Source organism: Ambystoma mexicanum, chromosome 8, assembly GCF_040938575.1.
Source record: "Ambystoma mexicanum isolate Mex_15411 chromosome 8, UKY_AmexF1_1, whole genome shotgun sequence".
NCBI lineage: Eukaryota > Metazoa > Chordata > Amphibia > Caudata > Ambystomatidae > Ambystoma > Ambystoma mexicanum.
Window position 1 is genome coordinate 525495836 of NC_090929.1, and position 12560 is coordinate 525508395.

Sequence of the window (12560 nt, forward strand, 5' to 3'; positions counted from 1 at the left end):
CTTGTATTGTAAAGCACTTGCACATGAAGCCTATGCCTAAATGTATGTCAATATTGCATTATAAAACGTTCCAGATAGTATCTAAATATATACCAGTATTGCCTATTCAAAACTCTCTGTTTCCCATAAAATATGCCAGCACTTCTCTTAGGTGTGATTCTGCTGAGGAAGGAAGAAGAGCAGCAGAGGCAGATCCAGGATTTCAAGTATGGCTCCACAACCTTTCTAAACTGGTGGTCAACATGGGCTGGAAAAGGTAGACTCATCTCAAAAGTGATAAAATAGTACATTCTGCTGCATTTTAATATCATCTTAAGTCTAGAAGCAAATTCTGAAATTGGACTATTGTAACTGGACATTTACCCACACTGATATTGGCTCTTCAATTAACTGAAATGGATAAACAGCAACAATCAATGTTTAACACAACAGGAAATGCCAGTTCCTTATGTCTGGAATATTTGTATTATTATTTATTTATTGTGATTTTGGTTGTATATACCCAATCTTACACAGCAGCAAAACGAATCAAAGTACATGTGCATGCAATAAAAAGAAACATAATAAAAAGGCAATTCAGGAAAAATATTGTGAGCTCTAAAGATACGATGTATGATTTGTTGGGTAACAAGATTCGAACCGGTACATGTGTATCTGAGTATCTAAATGAGCTAATAAGGGAAACCTTAGAGTACTTGACCTCGTTTGGGGCAACTTGTGAGCTGCTCATATTTAGCCTAAATAAGGCAAAAAAATATGTGGAACAACTAGATTGGAACATCACTTGCGCAAAGATAACTGGAACTAAACTCTACTGGCATGTTGTATCTGGCTATAAAATAAGGGGTATAGTGGATTCATACTTGATTAAATTTCCTGATAAAGGATGGCGAAATTAATTCATGCGTTTTAGATGCAACGTGCTGCTTACCAGGGAAATCACAGACCTGCGGGAAAGGAGGAATGGGATATCGACATTGTGCAGATTCTGTGGTTTACCCGGGTCAATTGAAACCTTACTGCATGTTGTAATATACTGTACAGCATTAAGAAATGTACGCATACATCATTTTTTAAGATTTGTGAATTTGGATAATGTGGATCTTTTGCGGCTATGGTTTGAAATATTAGATGGAAGTAATTTTATTCTTCAGCTTGCGGTGGTAAGACTTTTGAGACAGATTGGATTGTCAGCTAAAAGATTTGATATATGTAGAAGAACCGAAATTTAAAACTATGACTGAAGTAGATGTTTAGTGTGTCTTCTCAGTGAGTAAGCTTATTTTGAGAATGCATGTGTAATATATGCTTTCTTTTTTCTTCTTTTTATTTTAATTGCGCATAAATGGATTTTATGAATTGTAAAATGATTGATGATTATGTAAGTAGTTGTGTTTCCTATTTTTATGCTGAAATGTATTTTTTATGTTTTTTTGGAAAGGTTATGTATAACCAAAACAAGTAAATAAATAAATAATAATAAAAAGGCAATTAAAAAGAGAAAGAATATAAAACAATGAATACAGTTTAAAATACAAGTAAAATATTGTCACTATAGCATAATAATTAAAAGTAAAACCCAAAAACGTCACATTAAAAACGCAAATTAATCAGCCCTGCAACCTAGAGTAGCTAAATGACAGCAATATTCACTGATGTTTCATCGCCACTGGATATCCCTCCAAAAAAATGTGCACAGTTTAGTGCATGATTGTACACAAATCTTCCCAACCAGTTGGATCTCTCATTTGTCAGAGCAGGACGATTTAAGAGAACACGCTCTCTATTCTGAATAACTGTAACATGTTCACACAGAGGGCATCCTCTTATGTAATCTTCATTTGTAGATATTAAATTAAGTTGAGTCTATATCCAAGAAACTGGCCAGCCCAATACCCTTTGGGAAATATCCTAAGATATCCAGGTATTACCTCCAGATGTTTGTCCAGGGATGACAGGCTGTTATACAGTCTGTATCCCCTCATTTTTCCCAGGTTGTTGATCCAGTCTGGCCTGCCCAAGATCTTTTTAAGCCGGTTGTGCTGTTCAACTAAATCTTGTAAAGATAATTCTGCTATGGCCAGTATCCCATCAGCCATTTTTCTCAAATTGGTCATTGCAGGTAATGTTGCTCTCGACAATACATCAGCTAGGTCCTCATAAAGAGAATCCTTTAGTGAAACCAAAAGATTTCTGTAAAGTAGAAGTATTTTGAGATCTAGACAACTCAGTGATGTCAGCGCTAACTCAAATCTGAGTGCAGCTATTGGTACAAATTCTGGCAATCCTAATGCTCTCTTCCAGAAACGTGATTCCACCCTGTCATACGCAAGATTTCTGGAGACATAACTAATCTCAATACCATATAGTAAGCAAAGCACTATCTTCATCCTGTAGTACGCTATCATTGGAGAGATGGTAAACCTGCAATACTGTGTTCTCATTTTTTCATCTCAATGCCCCCCTGCAGAGCCTTCATCATCAGTCTCCCTATTATAGTACCAACCTTATTCTTTGTGTGGGGTTGAAAACCAAGACATGTAAGAGAGTGTGATGGCTCTAATTGATGTTTGCCAACCCCCCATGTGTAGCCCATAGTTGATCTACAATTGCTAGTGACTCTTATGAAATTCAATTTCTTGCTGTTAATAGTTAGCTCCTTTAGAACAGCATATTCAAATATTGCATTGAGCTGTTTCTCTAGGCCCAAAGGTATTCTGTCTAACAGAACAACATCATGTGCATATGTCAATTATGCCACCATCTTTGTGGCAATACGGGGAGGAGCGAACACAAAACCAGAGAGAAAATCACCAAGATCAGATAGTTATAGGTTGAAGAGGCAGGGCACCAATACGCAGCGCTGGCAGAGTCCGCTATTCGCCTGAAAGGTCTCCATCAGCCCCATTAAATCGGACCTGTAACAATGTTTGATTGTGGAGATGCACCAAGATTGATGAGTGATTCCGGGATCTTCCAGTTGGGCAGCTTAGTCCATAGCAGGTTGCGAATAATGCGGTCAAGGGCTGATTAAAATCCACAGTCACCACGTATTCCCACTACTACAGAGTCTTCTTCTAGCAAGTTAATTATCATCCCATACAGCTCAGTTCCCAAACCCCTCCTAAAACCAGTCATTCCAAACCCCTCCTAAAACCAGTCAGGTATCTTTGTAATTTGTCCACCCTTGTGGCCCAATGGACCAAGTCACTGAGAACAAGAGACACAAAAATGTTGCTTTCACTTTCACATAGGGAGATAGGGTGATCATTATTTGGATCAGCCCTTTCTCTCTTCTTATAAATCGGCATAACAACTGCATAGTTCCATGAAACTGGAGTGGTTTGTGTAAGCAGGTCTTCGAAGGAAAGGATGTAGAGTATGGAGGACCACATATATTAGGGTCGGCCTTTAAGATTACATTAGACAGCCCATTGGGGCCAGCTGCCCTTGAATTGGAAGATTTCTTTATAAGCCTCTCGATGTGTTCAACAGAAATAGACAGGTTAAAAGGAACATCTAGATCATCAAACAGGATTGGTCATATAGATTTCTTGTAAACTCTTTCAAAGTGTGCCACCCACTCTTTTTCCTGAATAGGATTGTGCTGCATGGAACTCTGCAGTCTATACATAAAGTTGAACCTTTCCCAAAAATTCCTAGAGTCATGTTTGGTTGCAATTCCCAGCATTTTGAGGCCCTCCTTATGACCCCTCTTATACCTATATACCTTTAGCCAATTTTTGTATCTGTGCTTCAAACCTCTAGCCTTTTCAAGATAGATACTCCTATTAACAAAATGGACTCTCAGTGCTCTTATCTCCCTTCTCAGTTCTTTCTTTTTTGTTTGAACCAAAGCATCATAGGTGTGGGTCACTTGTCGCTCTGATGTCCTTCCTCTGTAAATCTTCATATCAAAGCCATCCAAAAATGGCTGAAAATTCCCTGGAGTTATAATGGCCAATTGTTGCTCTAATGATGTATCATGTATGAAATCCAGACTCATCCTATTATAGTTTTTATGGTTGTGAATATTCCTGAAAAGTCTTTTACCTCCCTTGTTATAGATGAATTAGCAAATCCAGGCAAGAAGTCTTGACCACAATACCTCTTAATTTCAATCTTAGCTGTGAGTGGTCACTAAGATCTGTCTCCCATACATGCATATCTATGCATGAAACAAATAACTCTGAGGTCAAAACAAAATAGTCCAGCAAGGCTGACTTATTCCCTGACACCCAAGTATAGCTTGCGGGACTATCACTCCTGGTAGTAGCATTCACAATCCTTGGGACCCAGTTCTCAAAAATACTCTGCCCATAATTTCCCATCATCTTTGACTCTTGACTTATAACCTCCTTCATGGGTTCTATTTTTGGGTTCCCTCCCTATTAGTTGCAAGCAATCTGTTTTTACATCCCCAGCAATGATTGCATGGGACCCGTCATTCTCACACAGGAAATTGCCCAAAACGTCCCCAATGTTTCCATTAGAATAGACAGGTTGCTCTGACGTGGGTTGCTATAAATGTTGACTAGCAAGATTCATCTTTGTTGCAGTACACCCTTTAAGATGACCCTAATCACCAGCAGGACATATATAGAATCTTATATTACCAGCGATTCAACCAGGACAGTGTTATGTACCAAAATCGTGAGACCTCCTGATGCTCTCCCCGAATCCCTTTAATTCCAATAGCTGATAACTAGAAAAGCCATCAGTGATTAATAGGTCCATCAGCCACACCGCCTGCAAGCAGACGATATAATTTTCCTTACAGATATCCAGTCTCACCTCATTAACCAGGAAACAATTAAAACCCTAGGTATTCCAACCCAGAATGTGGATAGTAGCTGTTGTCTCTTTATGGGCTAGAGTCCAGTCCCAGGGTCCCCAGGTTTCCTGAATGGTTTAGTAAGAGTCTGAGACAGCCACAGCCAGTCGTGTGAATCCTTGTTCACTTTGGTTGTAACTGCATGCAGAAGCTCAACCTTCTTCAGATTCACTTCATCAGTCCTACATATAATCTTAAAGAAGGCAAGAGACACAAGGGTAAACATACCGACACTCATCTCCTCTGTCCTCTCAGTCACTACAACAGGATCCTCTTCAAAGCTCCTTAAGTCATAACCAAGAGCCCTTAGGATGTCAATTGCATTAGGATGATTTGAATAACTATGCTGCATTTGTACTCCAATAACACACTATCTAATCTTCCATAATCTGAGAGAAACACTCTTTCTATATCTCTAGACTCAAGTAGTCTTAATTGTGGAATCTTGTGGAGTCATCTTATTATGTTTGGCATGTTCAGTGTGACCTCATACAGGTCTTTCACAATCCCTTCTAATAGAAATCTGAGTGGGGAATTGATGCTTTACATCCCTCCTCTTTTTGATTTGAAGTGGTTTTGTCTATGATAGGATTGTGGGCTTTAGTGCTCCTGACCTACAATTGAGGAGATTGAGCTGGCAGTGCTCCCAGATGACTTTGTATGTCTCTACTATTTTCTGTGTGCAATAATAAACCACTGCCAATAGCCTGTGCATGCTGGTTCCGCTGAGTTATGCTGTCCATCAATTTCACTGGTAAGGTTAGTTTGTTTGCAGGAGCCGCCATATTCACATCAAGGATCTGTTCTTGAACATTAGCATTCATTCTATGCATACAAGTGGATACAATATCCACTCTATTTTCTTTAGGGGGGTATATAAGTTGATTTCAAGGGGGTAGTGTGTCTTTCCTGAACAGTGTGCAAGGTTAAGTCAAGGGCCTACATATTCTATTATCTGGCAAGTCAGAGGCTTGACCCCTCTTACTTAAAATATTGGTTGACATGTAGCTATCTGCCACCATGGTCACTGACTTCCATATAGGGCAAGAAAGTAAAATCGAGGGGTTGCTGAAATGTTTAATCATTAAAGTCAAGTTGGGCACACTGGTACCAATTATCCCTGTATCACTAGTTTCAAAAGGCAATAAGTAACTCACTTTTAATGGAATAGACTCGAAGCCTGAACCCATCCCCTTATCATTAGATGTTACACTGATAGCAACATTCTCATGATCGGATTGGGGACCTAACATTATTCTGCATAACCTGATCCGATTCAACCACACCAGCCCCAATATGCAAATTTCCAGGAGCAGTAGTCCTTCCTATTTCCCCTACCCCATTTTCCACAACTAATACAACAATATTTGGTCTACGAGCGGATTGTTGGGGGTCTTGATGAAACATAGGGAACAATGTTTCCTTTCTACTTCCCAATTGTTTACAGACAGAGGATCCTGCAATGTTCAAAGTATCAGATAATTTTGGAGGGCTTATTAAATCATCAGTAGGTTAGAGGTTATCTCTGTCCTCATTCTCAAGAGCAATGTCAGCCACTTTGTTTTTATCTGCCATTTGTTTGCCAACTGTATTTCTATCTTTGTGCTTGTCCAAAGTCGATTACTTCCTCAATTACAACTGATTTATCTCTTTCTTCTCCAGCTGGAAATGGGTTATTCAGTGGCCCAATGTATCAGATCTTTGATTCCTGGCCGGATTCATTACTCTTGTCACTATTATTTATTCTTCAAAATTAGTTATGTTTCTTAGGAATTTTCTTGAATCTGCATTTCAATTTCTTTTTTCTCCTTTTTGTTTTGATCTCAGTTGTTTTGTGCTCTGTTGCTCTAATGTCATTTGCACTGGAGCCCCCTCCTTATTTTTCCCTGCAGGTTCTTGGACTGCATTACCCAAATTATCAGGTACATTAACTGTTCCAATATTAGATTTAAGAGAGTAATACATCATTTCCAGATTTATCTTTATGTTTCTTAACTGTAACGGAAGTGTATTTAATTCCAGGTGTTTATTGTCATATTATGTTGAGAAGGAACTGAGTACCATGTTCAACGCTGAAATCTCTTGTGCATTTAATCTAATCTGGTTATCAAGTTCTTGTAAGGTGTGATGCAGTACTTGCTGAGGGGGTTCTAAATTGTTATCTTGATGCCTTTGTTCCATTTCATGAACACTAGTCTGATGATCAGTTAGAAATGAGAAGTCTTCCACAGAGATTTGGAGGTATTAAATGTAATTTTAACATATCTACATGGGGTGCTAGCTCTAAGAGACTAATAACACTAGTGGAAGATTCATTATGGATAAAAGAGAACCATATTTGTATCCCGTTTTCTGGTTGCTGGTAGTTCTTCCCAAACTCTTTATGGATTGAACATTGAAATAGTTAATGTATTCATGTTAAATGTGTATATTTTGTGTAGGTCTTGCTCTAATGCATTAAATAAATGGTTGCCTCTCTCTCTCCCCTGCCTCAAATCCTGGACCTTGGCAAGAAGGCCCATTTTCAACTCCACCTCCTCAGAGGTATTCTTCCTTTCCTCATTTTTCCCCAGAAGCTCAACGTCTCTGGAGCTCTGGTACTCTCTAGGCTGGACTACTGCAACAGCCTCTTCCTTAATCTGCCTTCTTCCTCTTGCCGCCCCCTTCAGCTTATCCAGAATAGTGCTGCAAGATTTATCCTTGGCCTCAAGCCCATGCACCATAGCTCTCCAGCCCTAGAGTCTCTCCACTGGTTCCCGGTTGCTGCAAGGATCAAATGCAAATACCTCTGCATCATCCATATGGCTGTCTGGGGCCAGGGACCACACAATCTACAACTTGCTCTCACCAAATACTCTCCCTCCGGATCTTTACATTCTTCCAGCTCCAACTCTCTGCTTGTTAAGTGCTTTGCTAAGCAGTGAGCTGGTGGCCAATCACTTTCCTCACCTAGCTCCCTCCTCTGGATTAGCCTCCCCCTTTCTTTCCATCTTGCGATGGATCTTCTCAAATTCCGGAAGCTTCTCAAGACGTTTCTCTTCACCTCCTCCTTCCCCCTCTCCCTCCCATGCTAACCCCCTCAGTCGCTGAGATTAGTGGCCTGAACCCTTATGTGTCCTTCTGGGCCCTAGCCTTCCGTCCAATCGCCTCAGCCACCAGCCTCCCCCAGCACTTGTTTTTGGGCACCCACTGGCATGAGAAGTCCCACAGGCCTGCACTTACTTTTTGACAGGTGACCACTCACCAAGTGATCTTTTCCAAAGCACTTACCTGTTGCTTGCTACTGACTCTCTGGCACTTCCCCCTCTGTGGAGCCTCCAGCACTCACCCCCCCCCCCCTCTCAACCCACCTCCCCATCCCTGACCCTTCTCTGTCACTGCATTTGCAAAATCCAAATGCTCACAAGGCCTAGTAGGACCCCCTCTGTCTTGATCATCAATGTTATTGCCTTTGCATTTTTCCCTTGTTCCCTGCCCTTCCCCTGTGGGTGCTTTGAAACACAATTTTACAAATGGCCAATAAATAAAATATATAAATAATAGGTTAATAGCTCGTAATTATCAATTTGCAATCGTTACCCTAGCTTACTTTGGTAGGAACCATTAATCAATATGAATAGATATGTGTTTCCCCGCTGCAAGTACATTAACCTGCTGAGCTAGTATTGCATTTGCCTCTATGACCAGCATTTTTCATACAGCTCTCTGCTAAAGGTGCTTAATCCGATAAGACACATTTTCCGCAGTACGTGCATTAAAGCAAATTCTGCTACCTTTATTTACCCAATGACCGTAGGTACACATGCTCTCTGTCAGATACGCATCAACACACTGAAATATCTTACTGCGTTTGTAACCTGGGGCCTGCAATGATCTTTGCAGCAGCTGAGTTGCTGTATCCCCTCACCAGCTATAAAATTACACTACTTAAAGCTCTAAATGAGAAGGAAATGCATTTGTCACTTGTTGCCTGCTCTCCCCCTTTAACTAACGGTGACACACTGCTTAAGGCATACATCAAGCAGAACATTAGTGAGAATGTTTTAATATGTTTGTAGAACTGTACGCACAAAACATGGAAAATGGATGGATTCATGCGTAACTGGGAAAAGAATAAATGTACTGAAGCAAGAGGTAGCAGTCGTCCCACTTGGCATTTTCCAGTCCCTCCCAAATGTGTCATCCATTGGGGAAGGTCAGCAGCTCTGCTGCAAGGTCAAGTGACGCTCAGCTCCGTGCACAGCACATTGTCCTGCCAATTGGCTGCTTGTAATGTATGACCCCTTCAGCCAGTCATGGTTTAGCATGTGGCAAGCTGGAATTTGTCGTTACATTTTTCCCATTTAAAGTATAGGACTACAAGCTCCAGTGTAACACAGGACTACTTGTCAGCTATGGGTAAATATCTGCGCAGAATGGCTGCCAACCCACAAACACCTTAAGACCCAGGCAAGCATGAGGTGTGGCAAAACTGGGAAACGTATTAGAACATGAAGGCAAGGAAATAACATGAGGGCAGAGAACATGTGGTGTTACTGAAATGCAGAGGTACCAACCCGCTGCACTGGAAAAATAATGTGGGTTTATAGTGCTTGACAGCCAGTCTTGTGGCTTCAACGCACTGTAAATATATGCTACCATTTAATGAATACAAAAATAAATGGTTGCTTACCTTGGGCCGACTGATACCACTTACCTGGCAGTGCAAGCACCCTAATGATAGCATTTTCATAGCAGCCAAGACTCTAGCCAGACTCCAAAAATATCCAAAGCGGTATGGGAGGAAAGAAACATGCCTGCCACTCCTGTCTTCACATGTGGTGCTGGGCAGGGCAGACAAATGTATACATTATTGCTAGGTTGCCAAGCAAACCAAGATCTCATTGGAGTTGCTGCTTCTTCGGAGGGTCAGGGTTAATGTATGACAGTCCCAGTCCCCATTCAGCTGCATCTCAATAGGGAGACCCCAAATGGCGTCCCTGACTGTGAGCTACGAATTGGGAGGATTACCAGCTTTGGCGTCTATCTTCAGTAGCAATGACAGGCTTGGGAGGCGGTCCTTTCAAATAAAACCACACAGCTTGATTTGCCCGCAAAGTGCACGTCAAGTGCAGTTTGAGGCAGCAAGCATTGGAGGTGGACGTATAATTGACGAGCCAAGCTGAACTGAGCATAGCAGGATTGGAACCCTTTCAAATAACACTGTGTGACGTGAAGTATAAGGGAAGTGCATATCAAGTGCAGTTAGAGGCAGTTTGTGGGCGTTGTGGAGTGGTGTTTCCTGTGCTTCTTCCTTTTCTTGTGACATTTGTATACTGCTTGAATACATCAACAATGTAGGACCTTTGAAGCAAGCAACTAGCCTCACTCTTAATACACCTGTCTTCCCCCCAACACCTCCACCGTTATGTCTCACGCCTCCATTCTTAATAGTTCTTCTATCTCATTCCCTACCATTGTGTAAATAAAAATGCTCAGTTTTGGCACCTATGAAATCGGTTAGAATTACAGACTTTTTTTTGACGATATATCCACTGCAGCTTCACATGATTCTATATCTAGGTGGCCTCTAAATACGGCCTCTGCAGTTGTAACACAGATAACCTCCCTGGACCTGTTACTTTTCTAAAGATAATGCTTTAAATCCGACTGTGGCACTTTTTCTGTCTGTTAACTAAGTGAGTATACAAGCTTCCTTCAGAGGGTCAGTATGAGGCCACTAATATTTCATCAATCAACCTTGGTAGCCCTGCTTCAATAGTGACTGGTTGCAATCATCTTTCAGCCTCAATGCTTTTTTTTAAACACAGCAAACGACCCCTAACCATGGTCTGGGGCTCCAGACATCTTCCATCACCACAACTTTTAGTCATCCACCCCAGCATGTTCTCTGGCTCTAAAATGGCTCTGAACTCCATCCTAAACTCAGTTGTTCCGTTATATGACAGTATCAAGGATGGTATTAGTATAATTGACCTAAAAACATTTCACCTAAAACATTTGATCAAATTTGTTTGACCTTTTGTTCAGTCAAATTTAATTAAATATATTTGATATGATATGATATGGAATTTATAACGCGCCTACACAAGTGTTTCAAGGCGCGATATATGGGTTGGGTAAGGTATAGATAAGGTTGAGGGGAAGTGGGATGATTGGAGCCTGCAGGGGGAACTCCCCCTGCATTTTAGACCAAAAAAAAGGTCAAATACAATCGATAAAATGTGATTAGGTCAAATGTTTTAGGTCAAATAGACCCAAACCTCAAGGATGAGGTCAATTTTCAGGAAACAACACTGAATTAAATAGATTTGAAACTTGCCATGATTGAGGGATTATTGCAAAGTGATCCTTATAAGAAAGCCAGAGTGATTGCACCTCAAGGAGTTTCTGAGCATCTATTTCTTACTTCATCAGTAAAGGAGGCTTCCGTATGAATAGCAACCACTAACTGGTGATCTTTCCGAGAGTCCGCTTGTTCCAGCAGTTGATCAAACAGCTTTGATTAATGTTTAAAAAAGGAAGAATCATAATGGGAACTCGTCAGAAAAATCTAAAAACAAGAAATCCATTCAATCAAAAAGGAATCGGGACTCGCAAAGATTTTCAAGAACACTTAGCATGTCTTTCCATAAAGTAATTTTAATCATAAGGTTCCAACACAGAACGATAATCAGACGATGCAGAGCTTATGGAAAACCCATTAGGAAAAAAAAGAAATCGAAAAAAAATAAATAATGTGGCAGTGAAGCCCTCCCATAATTTCAATAGCAACATCTTACCATTTCTGTACAGAACTAAAGAGCTACCATAAACAAAGCGGAAACGGTGTTGGACGATCTCATGGACATGTACCCTCTACTACCCAAGTCAAACAACCCCTTCAGACTACAGCGATTTTGATAACAAGCGACATAGTCTCGAGCAGTAAACACTCAGATCCAGGGAGATGTCACCCACTTTACCGTGTTTTTACAGCATGTCCAACAAAGATTAAACAAATTGTGAAACCTTCTCGGCAGTTTATACCACTGTTCATCGTGCATGGGGATCGAATCACTTTTAAAAGTAGAGCATGCTATTATTTTGAACCGGGAAAATATCTTAAACTTCTTTTATACAATTCCTGCCATGCGCACAATCGTATCAGGGGACATCAATTTAGTACAATTTAGGCATTATTTATAAAAATGTTTTTATTGGGACTTTCCCCTGTTAAAATATTTATGTAAATCAGGCCCTTTGTTTATGATAATCATACACATATTGTGCTTCTATTTTTTAAATCAAAAATTGTTTACAATATGATTTTTAATGTTGCCGAACCCTTTTTGAAAATGGGCTATGAGATCTTGGTGCCCTGAGGCTATTTTCTCTATGATTTATAAAAATAAAAAAATAAACGTTATTTATGGCCACTTGGCAAAGGGTACAAAGTGGTCTGAAGACCATTTTAAAAACATACAATAAACAGTGCAGTTACCCATGGAGGCCATATGGGGACAACCTCCTTCCCCAAAGCCCTGTTTTACCGAAGAAATACACATACAGAGATAGCAGATCCGAAACCTCTTCAGTCATGCAGAATGGGGTCACTTCCCCTTGCTTCTCTCCCAGTCACATTACTATTGCTGGATGCGTTCCTTGACAACAACAGTGCACACACTGGGTCCCATATGTCCGCTGGCCTAGATCTAACAGGCAGCAGCCTACAATATTCCTGCTC